Raw genomic sequence first — 17,116 nt, forward strand, 5'->3', positions numbered from 1 at the left:
GAATGCAGTCGGCTTCAGATAGGGGAAAAAAAGAACCACAAAAAGAAAATGCAACACGCTGGTGGGGAGCGTAGACGTTTGGACTACATGGTCTAAAGCTATTTTTGGACATGTTTTTACCCTCCTGCTCCTCTGCAACATTTACTGTAGGTGTGGAAGGAAAAGTATTAGGAAAATACTGATTCAGCATCGAAAAAGTGATAATATTGGCATTTTGGAAACAAAACATGCCAAATTCAGAAACAAATTGTGTCACTTCCAGTGATAGTTTGCACCCAAAATCTCAACTGGCTGCGACAAGTTCTTCAGAAAAAAATGTTGGGTTTTTTTTTTCCTGAATTTGCATATCCTGTTTCCATCAATTATAATATAATGTTTCCTTAATTCTTTGTTTTATTTCTACTCCAATTTCCAAAATCCTTCCAGAGTTTACTATTTGGGTAGAAAAAGCATATTTTTAAATTGGGCATAACCAACTTCCATATAAACATTTGGCAGGGAAATCAGTGCATGTTCACTTAATTCATTTTTATTGAACCAAGTCCAGATTTTTAGTCAGGAAAAAGTTAGATATTAATCATATCTGAGCAGGATCATTAAATTTTCCTTTACCTACTAGAACAGCAGGGTCATTACAGAACCATGAGAAGTTAGCTCACTTATTAATCTTTACAATTACATAAAAGTGATCATTTTTATAGTACTTAAGAGTAGCTCTTACCCATTACGTGAAGAGTATGTGGGAATATTAGAATATAATGTAATGTATTATTATAGATGTGACCTGTGACTCATTGGTCTGCTCACTGACACTCAACCTTCTGAAAAAGTTATCTGTTTGAGCTTGGATAATCTTTAATTGTTTCGTATCCCTTATGCTCATTTATAGGGCATACTAGTAAATAGAGAGCTAGTCACTGAGTTATTAATTACCTCATTATTACTTCATTATCACTATTGCATACTTCATTTTTATGGAGAATTATATCATAAAAGAAGGTATTTTATACTGCCCACCACAGTTAAGTAAGAGTGACAGTGATAGCTCGTATAAGATTGAGTTAGTTGAGGAAAATCAATCAGAAATCCTCACTGTAGATTACTATCCGGTTTCTTCTGCCTTTTCCAGCAAATGCTTCTCATCTTTGACTTTGAAACCCAACAGTTTAAACCGGGTTCTTGTTTCAGTGGACTAATCCCCTTTCATAAATCATGTTCAAGTGCTGAAATAATTTGCACATCATTTAAAGAGTATTTGCTTTGAAACATTCACCTCAAGCCCTTTTGTATATCCTTTCTCTCTAAAGATTTGTAGTATTTGTTTTGTTCTCTGAGGTATAAAAGACCTGGGTAAACTTTATTCCTGTTGTTTCAAGATTAGTGAAATAAAATGCATATTTATTCAACTGGGACTGAAAGGAGCTTTAGTAAAGACGATCATACATACGACCCATGGGAATGTTATAATACAAAAAGTCTGTCCTAAAATCTCTTTAGGTTTGTTCAAAACACTATGGCAGGACTTATGTTTAAAGAAAAGAAAAAAAAAAGAGGGTTACAAATCTGTATTTATTCTTTGTTCCAAAAGAGACACACTATATATTTTTCTCAATAAAATAAACCCCTACATGTGCCCTCAAGATAAATTTGATAGGGAGTCAAGTAAGGACTGGATAGACACGATTACTTTAAGTTTTTCTTCCTGAACTCCACATACTGACAGAGTGTTCATGAAAACTGCATGTGTAGCAGTTGTTTCAAACATACTTGCTTCAGAAAAAGCAATCTCAAAGAAATCACGAGCATTTTAGGTATTGCTGGAGCCAAGCAGGTGCGCCCCTTCCATGTACTAAAAGGGCAATTGACTCTTGTGATGGAGAATAGATATTTACTCTGACTCAAAATCACTTTTAAGCCCAACTGTCTAACACATCTTGCAGGGGTTTGCTGCAGTCTCTTAATTCCGTCCTGAGGACTTGGCTGTGCTGTGTTAATGGTTGGACTTGATGATTTTAAAGGCCTTTTCCAACCTAAATGATTTCATGATTTTAAGCAGACCATTGTTTACATTAGGAAGTAAATTAAAGTTTTCTATATATTGTGCAAAATGTCATGATTTTCACAATTTAACGCAATAGCCAATGCGGTTATATCTGCTTGACCCTTCTCCATCACCTAAGTCATCAGTACACCTCCATTTTTTACCATCTCCATATTTCACCTCCAGATGGAAGGAATACAGGCTGATAACTGATAACACCTAGATAGGTGCAGGTGTTCTCACTGCAACGGGAAATATTTTAGACTGCTGCTATTAGAGAAAGGTCAGAAATAGAGCAAGTGAGAAGGACTTGCTGAGCTTTGTTCCTTGGGAAGGAAGAGCCAGCCCAGCTTTCCATCACTCCTGTGAGCCTAATTCTGAAGCCTCTCGTGGTAATTATTGAAATGACTACCCTGATTGCAAGCTTGTAGCCAGAAAAATGATTCTCACACAGCGCTGTAGTCTGAGGTTTCACTACTATTTATAACTAATCCAGATTCAATCCTCCTGGTACTCTGGGAGGAATGTGACAGAAAGGAGGAGGCTTTCAGTTTATAAAAGTCTAAATTAAGCTCAATTAGAGAGAGACTGTAAATCAGGCTCTAGAGAGAAATACCTGCTGCCCAGACTCACCTTTTCCCCATGACAAAATCATTTAAGTGTTTGTACCTTCCAGGTTAGGCAATGTATGTAATTTAAATCATGACCTTCAATCCCAAATATTTAAAGACCAGCTTGCTACCATCTCCTGGACAGGGTGCATTAATGCTTGAAAAAGGCATGTGCTGTGTAGGATCTCCTGTTTGTTCCACCAGCTGCCTGCTGACGTGCCAGATAAACAGATCGTGCCTCTGCAAGCTGAAGTGGTGGAATACCACTGAAGGGTTAAATGCTGTATTGTTTCTCAATGAAGTAAAAGGTTCCAACTAGCTGGCTTTAAATATTGATGCTGAAGAGAACACCATGACATATGAGCAGCTCCCCTCACTTGCGTTACTGTTATTGAAAAGTGTAACATGGCATTATCTGCCTCAGACAGACTTTTTGTAGCATTGAATCAATTCCCCAGTTCTCGAAAACAACTACCTCATTTGATTCCTTTCATAATTAATGAATTTCAGTAGACCAAGGATATTTGGCTCCATTTAATTAATTCCGTTGGCCATTGTCTTAACGGTGCCCAGGATTCACCCAAGAGGAATTCACTTGCGTTACTGTTATTGAAAAGTGTAACATGGCATTATCTGCCTCAGACAGACTTTTTGTAGCATTGAATCAATTCCCCAGTTCTCGAAAACAACTACCTCATTTGATTCCTTTCATAATCAATGAATTTCAGTAGTAATGTTTTTGCCCCTCAGTTCAGGCTGGAAGAGTGTTCCAAAACTTCAGTTTTCAAGCTGAAAGCATTCTAATTTTCAAGACTTGTGGTAAGAAGGAGTTCTTGTGTCAGCATTAGTGAGCTCTTTATTTCCAGCAGTTCTTTTCTGTCTCAGGTTTACCTCCCCAAACAGAGTTATAGAGAGCAGTCCTATTCCTTCTCCTGCTTGGTCTGGAGGGCTGGGCCAGCCAAGACGTGTAGTTGTCTTTCCTAGGAGGAAGGAGCTGCTGCTCTTTTCCCTGGTCATCTCAAACAGCCCTTTTCCGAATCTCCCCAGTTTCGGTTGGTATTTCTTGCACATGGGTATTCAAGGCAAGGTCTTTCCACAGCCTTGGGAAGTGATATTCACTCTTCCATATGGAAATGGCTGACCTGAGAAGTCTAGGCACTGTATTTATCTGTTTCAGGGCCACTCTTTTAGAGATAAAAAGCAAACAACCAGAACGTATAGATCCTGTTGTCCTTTAATCTTTTTCAACCAATGCATTCTCTGTGAAAACCAAAGAGCGAGCCTGCCTTAGGCTTTTTCATAGCATATAAAATGTGTTTCTACATGTGATAACAGTTTTTATAATTAATTTTTAAGGTGTTCAATTTATACAGAAAAGTAACTTATAAAACTGAGCAACTCTTTTCAAACAGTATATTTAAAATAAATGAAACTAAACGATTTAAAATACCCTAGTGCTAATACATTAAAGAAAACCACAAACAAACAAAAAAACCAAACCCACAACAAAAACCTTGGAGAGAGAGGCTTATCATGAAATTATAATGATATTCATGAAGACATCTTGTCCAGAACATAGAAATAGTTTTAAAAGCAGGCAGGTATGAAGCCCTACTAGAGAGAGTATGTCTCTGCATGTAGAACATGAAGAGTTCATTTATGTTGCAATCACATAGTGACAGTATGTTTTACAATCACCTTTGCTGAAGAAGGTTCTGCTCCAGCCCAGGGAAGTCTAAGGAAGGTGGCCAGATGTAGGCAGGTCAGGAAAGAAGAGCAGCAGATTGAATCATTTGCCATTTAGCAGGTACTGAAAAATAAATCAGAGCAAGTTAACATTGAGGTTGGTGGGTATCTGTAATAAAAGACCTAGTTCAAGGTGCAGGAACATGTGGTTTGCATCCACATCGCTCTGTGCACCCTCTCTCTAGGACAGGATGTCTGTGGCCCATTCAGATAAAGCTTTTCCTTGTATCTCTGGTCACCCAGTGCTGCCGGGTGGTGTTAGGGTGTGTGTGTCTCACAGGAACTGACGGTTGTATGCGTCCCACCAGCCTGGTGCTTTTAAAACTTGGTGAACGTGTCTGATACGCAGACACGGAATATTATGATTACTTCTGGGGTAAGAGTTAAAGGAAGAGTAAAGTAAAGAAACTTCAGGCTGCCTAGTCCGCAGTAACTTTTGGGAGGAGTCTTTGGAGTAAACTGGCTCCTGAACAGCACCCAGGTTTCCTTTTGTGAAGAGATAGTTGGAAGGACCAGAAAGCTGCCTAAAAATTAAGTAGTGCAGCTGACAATCTCAAGATTGTGCTTTGACTGTCTTCTATCTGAGCTGTAGATACGTCCACTTAAATCAAAATCTTTGTCTCATTGCTATGGTTTCCAAGAAGTTAAGAAGTTCTGATCCTGCAAAAATTAGCTCTGTACATGTTTTTGTGTCAAAACGTATGTATAGTATCTTTCCTGTCTGTGTAAAATCAAAGGTGATTATTTTAGGGTGCTGTAACACACCCACCTTCCTTCGCACGGAGGCATTTCAGTTGACGTGTTTGAATGAAAATCAGAAGGTAGCACTAAAAATTAAATGGAGAAATAATGAAAACACCGTAACACCTGAATTTTTATGCAGTGTTATTTGAAGATCAGGATCATGGATCAGGGGTAAGACCGACACTACGGTACAGTTACAAACAGTGGGGTGCTTGATTTATTGTCACAACTTTGCTCTTAATATAAGTGATGTGTTGGTCATTTATGAACTGGAAGTTTAAGTCTTGCTTCAAAAGTCTTTCGCTGGGTTCCTGAATTTTTATGCAGTGTTATTTGAAGATCATTGAGCATGATGGATCAGGGGTAAGACCGACACTACGGTACCTTCCTTCGCACGGAGGCATTTCAGTTGACGTGTTTGAATGAAAATCAGAAGGTAGCACTAAAAATTAAATGGAGAAATAATGAAAACACCGTAACACCTGAATTTTTATGCAGTGTTATTTGAAGATCAGGATCATGGATCAGGGGTAAGACCGACACTACGGTACAGTTACAAACAGTGGGGTGCTTGATTTATTGTCACAACTTTGCTCTTAATATAAGTGATGTGTTGGTCATTTATGAACTGGAAGTTTAAGTCTTGCTTCAAAAGTCTTTCGCTGGGTTCCAGGTTTGGGACATCTTGGGATAATTTGATTTTCGGGTTCAACTATGAGAAAACCAAAGTTTTCTGTTAATTTCCCAAGTGGCTTGAGGGATGGAGTCAGAAGAAAAGGTGAGAAACGGGCGTAAGCAGAGAGGAGTCAAGGTGATGACATGGGGAAAGGGAAAGAAAATGAAAGGTTCTTGAAGCATCATTGATTTGCTGCATGATTTGTCTGAAATTTGCTTTTCTCTGGGGAAATGTAGCAGATATTGCCTGCTGAATGAGAAACAGTGCCAGGCAAAACACAGCAGTGGTCTCATCTCATCTGGTACCCGTTTTTAAATGTCATTGGGAACTGATGGATGCTTGGATGGAGAGGATCCGTTAGTTATGCTTTGTTATTAATAACCCACAATGAAAGTGTTCTTTGGAAACTTATCGTCTATTTTGCAGGTTTCAGTCCAGAAAAGAAAGTTAGCAGAATTCACCTTTTCCAAACAGTTGTTTAGTTGGAATTCATCTGTAGCTCTTCCTGCTCGAGTTACAAATCATTCATAACAATAAAGCTTTCTAATTACGTGACAGAATATTCATAGTGTCTTTAAAATACTCAGCTGAATAATGGTCCCCAGGATCTGGACAGCAAGACTTCAAAAGGCAAAGTCCTCTGATCTCCCGTCTCCTTATTCTCTCTGAGCTTGGAAGGTTTCAACTATCAGGCGTAGATTAAGTTTTATTGGTTGATAGTCTAATTGCATTTGTATTATCTTTCCCTTTAATATTATTTTCTTTTCTCTGTATTGGATTTCATCCAAATATTACTACTTCCATGAAGCAGTTTTCAGAAAATGTTTTGCTTTTGCTTTGATGCTTAACTGCTTAACACGTGAGTGCTGCAGTAAGGTGCTGGTTCCTGATAATAGTTTTCCTTCTGTAAGGAAAAGTTTCCACAATCTTCTGTGCTTTACTTATGTTTGATAGAGCTCTTCGGTGGAGGCTTTTCATGGACAAGATAAGGTTTGGTTAAACATCTGAACTTTTGAATGTTTATCTGAACTGGATTCGACCTCTAACTTTGTCTATCATTAGTTGTTTTGCTTTTCTTTATAGAGACTAAATTATGCTATTAAATATGTTCTGAAGTAGGTTAAGCCCCTGCGCCATTTGTCAGCTGGAACATTAATTTTAAAGCTAAATCAGCCTTCTATGGTATCTTTTTAACATTTTGTCTGAATTTTAACTGTGGCTGGTCAAACATAGAGTCAATGCACCCATTGCAAACCCCACACGTAGCTGATGGAAGTGTGTCAAAGTTGTGATGACTGTCAAAGTTGTAATTTTATTTCAGGAAAAGATAGTTATGTGTAGTAATTATTTGCCTGCTTAGGCAGCTTGCTCCAGTGCAGCTGTTCCGGAGACTGGATGAAGTACTAAATGTCACCACGTGCCCTGCAGTGTCTCTAGAGGTTTCCCCATCTGAGGCCCTACACAAGGTGGACTCGAGGTCCCAGCTGCTGTTGCACCAAACTCGTTGCACCAGCAGTGGAGAACATGCTCTTTTTTGGGGTGACAGTTATTCATGCTTTCGACTGACCACATCTGTGTATCCTCTTCGGATTCATGTCTTAACCGCACCGACCCAGACCTTCCTCTCAAGCTGCCTGTGTGAGGAGGAGAATCCACCATCAGATTGTGGGGAGGGTGGGTGGGTGCTGTAGAAAGCCAGAAGCGTAGTTCCCAGACCATCTTGGCCAAAACTGTGTTCACATAGGGAGAGGGACAGAAACACTGAGCTCCTATCCGCTGTGACACAGCTGAGCTCTATGACCTTATCAGAGCTGTCATTCGCCTAGTAGCCAGCCCAGCTCTAACCAGCTCCAACCCGTGCCACCACCTTCTGCTAAAGGCAATGCTGAAGAAGCTCACACCTTGCTGAAACACGCTGGTCTCAGAGCTTTCAGGTAAGCAGTCCCAATTTATGGCACAAACTATTATAACATAATATGGGGCTAATATACCAGCAGCTTCATTCCGGGCTTTCCTTTCCCTGCTGGAATTACACTACCTCAGCCCAAGAAAGAGGCTAACCCGTAGCATATCCCACAAGACACCTTCTCCCACCAACAGCCCCCATGGGTAGGCTCACACAAAAGCTAGCTTCTCCGTTTGTTACGCTTTGTGTTTTTATGTTTATTTTACGCAGATCCCGAAGCACCTTTAATGGAAGTCTTTCCTGTGCCCTTGCAGTGCCACTCTGACACTGCCTTGTAAGCAAAGAGCTGTAACTGCTGAGAAGTTTGAGTATGAATTGTGTTTTGACAAATCAAAATCATTTCTGTAGAAACGTAAAATGAAGTAAAGGTCCCTACGTCCAAGGCTTACATTTATGTAGGTGTAGATGTTGGAGATTCTTACCAGAACATTCATTAAAGGTAAGAAGTAAAAAGGATTCTTAAACCCATTGACTTACTCTTTTTTAAAAATGAGCTCATGGGTGAGCTTTCATTCAGTCATACTTACTGCAATGATTTAATTGAGGTAGGGATAATTTGATAAAGTAGAGCTGACATATAAACAGAGTACAGCAAATGGATTTCAGGTCTTTGGCTAGATGTCTTTTGATTACTTTAAAGATAATGGGTGTGCCTTGCTTCTTTGGAAAACATCACATCTACATTCACTGGAAAGTACTAAACTTGCTGGATTAAATGAGAAAAATATACTTTAACTTGTAGTTTGAAACAACAAATATGCAGTCAAATGTCACTAGCATTTCTCATTGGCAATAAACAATTTTATCATGTTGGTTTTCATAACTTATGTGCTATAAATTAATCCTATCTTTTACGGTCTGAAAAGCTTTAGAAGTTCATCATGGGTCAAAAAAATATAAGGTTATGAATATAATTGGAGGCTGATTGCAATGGAAATATAATTAAATTTTAAAATAATTCACTTTTCAAATTTAGAAGTACAAAGTATAACTGATAAGAGTCCTAATAAAAAGAAAAATTCTTTGGTATGATATTCGTTCTGGAAAGGTCCCATAAGATCGGATCTAAAGAAAAGATTCGACAAGGTATCCAAGCGCATGGCTAAATTTAAATATACGAATCATTTGTACGACTCTTAACAAGGGTGATACAAATGCAGCAATGCCAAGTGTCCCTTATTCTCTACAGATAATTAGTTTGTTTTCCAAAGCATAAGGCAGAATTACATGTAGGTTTTGAAGTTAAAAGTGCACACATGGCCGGCAGTACCCAGCCGCTCAGAAGGGTTTTCTTCTGGCATAACAGTTTATCTGATGCTTCTGGTAGAAAAAGAAACCGTATCATTTTCTTGCCCTTTTGTCCAAGCGACTTCGTGTGATGACTATTCATACTATTTGAAACAGGCTGAAAAAAGGTTTTTTTTTTTTAGACTAACTCAGTCAGGAGTTAAGCGTAAAGACTTGGAAGTTACTGACATGTACTCGGCAGCAGAATAAAGCAAAGAGAACTCCATATTCTAAAAATCTCTGAATGCATTACTTGTAAATTACTTGTTCAACTTGAGCTGGAAATAGTCTGCAGTTCCTTTCTCTGTCTTCCTCAACCTTTGATTTCATGTTTTTTTTTTCTTTTTTGGGAGTCTGCTTAAATTATATTCTTATATTATATATGTCAACTTCAAAAGTCATTAATTAAAATATTGCATTTTCCCCCCTCTCTAACTATTGTATTTTATATGGGTGGGGTGAGACTCTCTGGCTGAAAACAGTGGAACAGAGCAGCATTGAGCCACCAAAGCGGCGCAGGGCAAAGACCACTCTTCAGCTCCTACCCTTTAGACCGTGCCAGTTACTGAGTATTTTCCTGGGAATTTTAGCAGCCCTCTCTAAAAGTGAGAAGTACACCAAACAGAAAAAAGATACTTCAGCATGCTCCTGTCTTTTGCCCGGATTCATCTGTAGTTAGATCACTCTTTACCTGAAAATTTACAGAACGCAGCTACCGAAGGAGGCTTGAGATCAGACAACCCCTCAGTGACCTGTGCTCGTACAAATCTGCTCTCGTCAGTTCACGGGCGATAAAGGATTGCAGCTACTTTTTGCAAAGACACTGTGTCAAGAGTCCTAATTGTGGCACGAGCTTGGAGAGACCAGTTTCCTCTTCCCAAGCCCGCTGTACTCTCCTCCTAGAGCCTGAACAGTCTGACTTTGTGTACTGGGGCAGATTTCATCCCAGTCCCACATGTTTTACATTAGATGAACATAAACTGGTCATACTGTATGAATAAAGCAAACTCCTTGATTTCTGGCATTGTGGTTTTTATATTCAAGTTAAGTGTGTATAATAGCATTTCTAATATTGTGACAATACCAAAAAAATCGTGGAATGAAAGGCTTGGCGTGTCCTGGGTGATCTAGTCCAGTCCCTCCTGTCAGAAGGTACCGTGCTCTGTGTCCCCTTTCATAAATTTATTAAGCTTCATCTCAAATTCTTTTAGTTTTATTTGCCACCATGACTTCTTTGAAAGGGTGTTTTAGAACTTCGTATTATGGCCAGTTTATAATCATCTATTCTTGTGCCAACATTGTTCTTCAGTTTAAACAGTTCTTCTCCCTCCCTGCTGTCCTCTTCTCCTCTCCTGCTCCTTTTCCCACCCCCACCAGCAGATTCGTAGAGAACAATCAAGCTTTTCTCAGCCATTTTCTAGCTGGCCAAACATGACAAGTTCCCCGTTTGCTTTCGAAAGCTCAGCAGCCCCATTCTCCTGGTACTTCTCACAGCCACTGCCCACACCTTTTCTGGCATGAATTTCTACCTCACACATGAGGGTCCAAGGTTGCACATTCATAAGAGAGAAATATTTTCTATTGATCCTTCTCTAACCCTGTGTTGGGTAGTATTAGGTCTACTCTGGTTCCTCCAGCTTCCAGTCCAAAGGTCACTAAGATTTTTGTCTGATATCCCAATTCTTGTCTGAACTGAAGATGCTTCCCAACCTTGAGTCGCCAACACATATTTTTTGAATGCTCCTGGGTTTTTTTGTGGAAGACATTACTGAAAGCAGAAAGATCAGTTCCAAGAATGTTTAAGGACTTGCACTGGTAACTTTCCTTCAGTACAGTCGTTCTCCTTTTGACAAAGCTCATTTTAATGCCTATTTAGTCACTTCACTGTTACTGTTTTAATTCTCTACATCTTCTCTGGTTTAACTAATCATTTCCTCTTTGGCATCAAATCAAATGCATAAAGTCCAGATAGATTTGATGTGTTGCATTTTCCTTTTCTAAATAAAAAACCCCAACATTTATTTTATTAAAGAAAGGTATCAGGTTAGTTTGGTATGGTCTTCCGTTATAAATCCAATACATTGAAGTCTTGTTTTACCTCTCTAAATGTTTGTGCACAAATGCCGCTAAGAAAAGCTGTGTGCGAAGTGCCAGTTTGTTTCACAATGTAAGCGTATAGTGGCATTTATTTATTTAGTGACATTTATTGTATTTAGTGATATTTATTTATTTAGTGATATTTAACACACTATTCATTTATTTCCTTTTATTATTAGTGGGGGACAACGCTTTTTATAAGATTCTATGCATAAGATAGAATTATATTTTGATACAAAATATGAATGATATAGTCATTTTATTGAATCTTTACCAGTAATGTGTACAATAACGACACTACTGAGCCCTGAATTTCCTAGGCTGTCATATTATAGAAAAGTATTTTGTGCTATATAATCACTATTTTCTTTTTCCTATTGTTTATTTCTGAGCTTGCTTCATAAACATTTGTAAAAGCAGATTTATTTGCCACCTGATTTAAGACCATAAAACCCAGAATGACTTTGGTCATTGGTGTCCACGCCAACAAAATCTTCCTAGAATCTCCTGGCCCGCGATACCCACTCCGTCAGCTGATGCTGCAGCTCTTGGGTCTATGCTCTGTAGACACAAAACCTGTAGTTTTAAACCTTATCATAAACAGAGGGATTAGGGGTAATGCCTGATTCCTGCATTTTCCCCACCCATCATTTGCGTAGATCTGTTCAGCAGACCAAGTATCAGCCTCTCATTTTACTCTTTTACAAAGAAAGACCCAGCAATTACAGTGTGGGGATAACTCCTGAGCCCTGCCCAGGAATTTCACTAAGGGATAAAGTAGGATGACTGACAAAAGCCTTTAGCTCAATAAAGTAGGTGAAGTGAATCCTTTATCCGTAGTGAGCAGATTTTATTGACTCCGTCTCAGAGCATCACAAAGGAAAGGAAGGAGGCAGAGACACGCTCAGAACCTGAGAGCTGAAAAACTGACCATTTCTGCATGTTGCTCCTTCCTTAAAGGACTAGCAGTAGTTTCATCTGCTTTAGGCCAAAAAAACCCTGAATAAACATTGAATTGTGAGTTGCAATGAACTCCAATAAAACTTAAAATCATGAGTCATTACATAGCATAGTCATACACCTCCGCACATTAAGATGTACTTCTTCGGGAGGATGTGACACTCAGCAATTAAACATTCCCATTACTTGAACTCTAATTAATTAACTAATTAATTCCTTTAAATTAACATTTTTTGCACATATGTGGTAGTTCTGCTGTCAGACTGGCACTTTCATTATCCAAAGTCACAGAGACCTACTTCTTCCTCCCCTTTTGCCATCTCAGCTTTGATTCAGACCTGCAAGATGCTGTTGAGGACTCTGGAAACGAGTCTGTAAAGCACTTGAGAAATGATTAGCTTAAGACATCAGAAATCACAGCTAAGCCCCTAGATCTGTTCGTATGTATTTTAAGAAAGTTGAAGCTAGGTTTTTGATCAGTGTATTCTGTATTTTGAATGGTCAAGCTTTTAGTACTCCTTGGGAAAAGAACAGTTAAATCTCAATTTATAGGTGTTATCATTATACTATAAGTCATCTCCATTTCTAAGAACTTCCTGAAACTTTAAATCCTCGGGAGTATTTAAAAAATTTTGCACGGTCCAGACTAGTTGCAGGGTTTTTTTTTTCCTGCAGACCAATGCTAAGGGAAGAGAAGGTACAAATGTAAAGCCATTTGAATCTCTTAATGCCTTATCCACTCCCACTGCTCCTCTTCATCTCTATGAGCCCCTTCCATCCAAATGAATTACATACAATAATTTCGGGTGTTCTAATAAACAGAGAGGCATCATAATAATGTATTTCAGTTAGGAAGAGGTACTTGGAAGAAATTGCTTTTGCAATACACATGATGTGAGACAATCAATAGTGCTTTAGTCTGACAAGCACTGTCAATATCCATTGTCACAGTTCAGAAAGTCATTAATGGATAGTTCTTCAAAAACCAATGCTTTCAACACGTTAGAAGTGTTCAGATATACTGTACCTGGCAGGAATTAATCATAGGTAAACCCCTGGGTTTACGTAGGAATGTTTTGTAAATTAAGAGTGAAATAAAAGTCATTGGAAGGAATGTGAAATCGTGTTATATGGAGTTTCAAAACCTTGCCAATAAAATATGGTGCTGTTTAGAACATTTTAAAACATTTCGCTTTCTGAATCATTCAGGCTCTGCCTAGAACATCACACCCAGGAGAAACAGTCTGTTAGAAATATATTGTCTAGGCACATGAGTAAATTCACTGCGAGCAATCACATAAAAATTTTGATCCTTGCCCTGAAAAGGTTAGAGCCTTGGCTGGTTCTGACAGCTGTGGCCACGCCAAAACCCTGGAGAACGGCTTTTGCAACTTCACCTTGCAGATGTATTAGCCACCGCTCAATCCTGCTTAAATTGTTATATGTTTACTCTCATTGCATCATATATACAATTTAGTGCATTAACTTATAGCAAGTAGTTCTCCATCTGTACATCTCAAAGCTTCCGTTGACTCTGACGGTATTATTTCTGCAGAACTGTGTGATTTGGAGGTAATGCATTCTTGCCTTCCACCTTCTTGTCTTGTGCAAAAACCTCTCATACAGACTTTATTTTGTGTTTTTATGTGATACCTCTGTTATTTATATGTTATTAGGGACATTAAGGTTAGGGTTGTGGCATTGAATAAGCATTCAGAGGATTTATATAGGCTCAAAAAAAGACAGGTCAGTTTTCTTTGGTGCCATTTTTTTTTTTCCGGAGAATTTAGCCTATAGTTATCCTTCCAAATTCAGCTGATGTTAGTACAGTGTTATCCAACAGTAAGGGCCAGAGATGTGTTATTGCTTTTATGCCTAACGATGTGTTTATACTGTTTTATTTTTGCACCCCATCTGTATTACACTTCCGTAATTTGATAAGCTCTTCTGAGTTAATTAATAATCTTAATTCTAGAGCAAATTGTCTGAGGAAAAGATCTTGCTGTTTTTTTTTCATTTGTCCCTTCATACCTTTCCCCTCTGGGGAATAGATAGAGACTGAATAGTGTCTCAAGTAATCAGAAATGCTTTTCTAGATCTGAGCACCCAACTTGCAAATCGGTTGGTATTCAGGTTGTATTCTTGCTGCTGAAGTGTCCTTGCACCCATTTGTGCTAGCAGAAGGAATTTAGCATAATATTGGACTCTTGGGTTTCCCTCTGCCTGGACTGTAAGAGGTCTTGGCCCAACAAGAGCAAGAACATGTTTCCCTTTCCTGGCTTGGAAGCTCTTCGTGCAATATAAGAAACACTTAATTGAAGAGTCTGTGCAAAGGGAGGGGAATTTTCCTTCTGTTCCGTGAGTTTGAAGCCTTTGTGTGGATACGTCAGTGAGTAGCTTCAGAAATGGAGGTAATGAGTTTATTCAGTACAGTGATTCAAATGGCACACCTGTGCAGTTTGTGCCAGGGAACATACAGTAGAACAAGTAGATTTAATTTTAATAAATTTTTTTTCCTATTATTTCACACTTAGATCCTTAAGTGACCTAATTTACTTCTTTATGGAACTGTGTTCCACTTTTTCATGTTGTTTGATATTTGCCAACTCTCTTTAATGGAGGATTCTTTTGGCCAAATCCAGAACGTTAAATTTAAAAAGGGAAGTACTCTAAAAAATATTTATTATGTTTTTTGAATTGTATAACTACTTTTTTTTTTTTTCTCCTGGAAGTAACATTTGGTTCTCTTTGTATTTCCAAATATAAGAGCAAAGTCATTTTAATGTGGGGATATCGCGAGAAGAGTGGTTTGGCAAGAGAAGGAATACTTCTAAATGAGATCCCAACAAGAACATTTCTGACTAAGCTTGGGTTTGGAACATGCAATCTAAACCCTTGAATTTCTGGGAGGCTTGGAGCTTCCCTCTGGTGACTCACACATGTTTAATAGAATAAAAAAAGAAATTCATCAAAATCAGCTTTGCTGCTGTTTTTAACGATGTGCTATACAACTCAACAAAGACAAGACAATAATTATTCCTACCTCTAGATGTAGTTTTAACACCATCATTGCTGTTTCAGCTGGGTTAATGCATCTTTCTAAACAGAGAGAGATCCTTACCCTGCTGCCAGTCATGGATCCCCTGTCCTACCATTCACACTGCGACCACGTTCACTTCAGTTTGAGTGTCTCAATAAAGCTGGTGCATACTCAGAGCTAAGCATGTAGTACAAGTGGGCATAAAATTCTTCAGAGTGCCGCAGAATGGGAAATGTGGCAGGCATCTGAAGTGACTTAGATGTTTTCACTCACTGGGGAAGCTCCACTGTAAGTCAGGAAAAAGACAAACCTAAATATGCATCGCTACGGACAGAATGACCCTCGGCAGCAAGAGAGTCCCCAAACTCAATACAATTCACTTGGCTGTTTCAAAGTACCATGAAGATGCAGAATTAGAAACATCCATTTGTTGTTCTTTTTATAGCACAGCCAAAAGACTTGGAATTTTAGCTTGTTCCTGCCAAGGATTGCTCAATTTCGAACAGAAAGTCCTCCGCTATAATGTTAAAAAAGCACCAACCATCAAATGAATGCTAATCTTTATGTTCTATGATACATCACTCCAAGAATGCTACCATTAAAATATGTGAATTCTACTTTTCATAAGTGATGGATTATTGTACCAAGCTGTGTATTTTCCAGTAAAGTGTCCTTTTATTTGTCCTGTGTGATTACTGGTTTGTGGAAGTATGTGTGGGGTCATTTTAGTGCTGTGGGAAAATGGAGCACTCTTCTGTTAAAATCAGTAGTGAAATCAGAAGCAAACTATGCTCTGATCATCGCAGGCTTGTGTTTAAGTATTGCTTTCCTTAATTGGCTATGTTCTATTTACTTAAAATGAACAATTTGGCAAGTTTTTCTCCCTTGACAACAGCAAAGCGTAAACCGTTTTATAAGTTTGGCTGTTAAAATCAGATTTGTAATGTAAACCACAATATTCCAGGGTTTTTACTGTTGCTTAACCAGTTATTTTAGTTTGTTGTTGTTTTATAATCGTGCACCTTTAAACATGCTGGTTCTCTGTATAACTCATGCAAAACTTCTTGCTAAACAGCAGCCCAATAATATTCATCATAATTTTATTTTTTTGCTCTCTCCCTTCCCTTGGATCCCCTAAACGAAGAGATTATAGGGGAGATTCAGCCTGGATGGGGAGATCAGGGAGCATCTCGGTAACCACAGCTAAATTATCCAGGGAACTATTTAGAAACTCTGTCGAAGGAACAATGGACCGACTCCCGTGAGTTCAGCTTGTGGAGAATACTGTGCTTTGGTGGCTTGATGACTTGATTGATTGATTGATTTTCAAGAGAAGATGGAAAGCTATTTTTCCTCAGGAAGCAGAAGCCACCCCTCTCTCAGCTGGAGGTCGTTGCCAGCTCTGGCTGCCCCATTAGCCTGCCCAGCATTTGGGGGAAGGGGCAGTGTGAGAGAGCCCAGGGCACAGGACAAGGGTTATTCAAGGGTGGTGAAGCTCAGGTAATTTGTTAGAAAACTTTAAAAATCTCCTTGTTCAGGGAACGCTTTGGAGAAGGTCTTCCCATGGCATCACTGCTGCTTTTGGAGTGTGTTGAGTTTCTCCTTCCTACTAATACTGCCTGTTTTGATAGCTATGATGGTGCCCTGTAATCACCTCAGCAGAGAAAAACTGAAATTTATGCCTTTGAAACTTCCTCCAGGGGATTTTCTGCAGCTGGTTTCTATGTCTTTTTGACACAGAGCAAGAATAAATTGAGCTCAAAATGTTTCTCAGTTTGGTAAATGCCTAAATATAATAAAAACATAATCATTAGGACGGGAATATTTTTCTTTCCATAAATTAATGCATCTTGCACACATTTCATGGCATATAGCCATGTTTTCTATAACTGCATTAAATATATATATAACGCTTAATCCATCTTGGCAGGAGAATTCGGTCCTTCAC

General features: G+C 38.7%; 1 protein-coding gene across 1 annotated transcript in view; it reads left to right on the top strand.

Moving 5' to 3' along the window:
* Positions 1 to 17,116, top strand: part of LOC104492742 (rho GTPase-activating protein 15) — a gene marked incomplete at both ends in the record, with an annotated part of 101,565 nt that overhangs the window by 7,771 nt on the left and 76,678 nt on the right. The window lies entirely within an intron of this gene.

The sequence above is a fragment of the Buceros rhinoceros genome, unplaced genomic scaffold (genome assembly GCF_000710305.1).
Source record: "Buceros rhinoceros silvestris isolate BGI_N320 unplaced genomic scaffold, ASM71030v1 scaffold334, whole genome shotgun sequence".
Lineage (NCBI taxonomy): Eukaryota > Metazoa > Chordata > Aves > Bucerotiformes > Bucerotidae > Buceros > Buceros rhinoceros.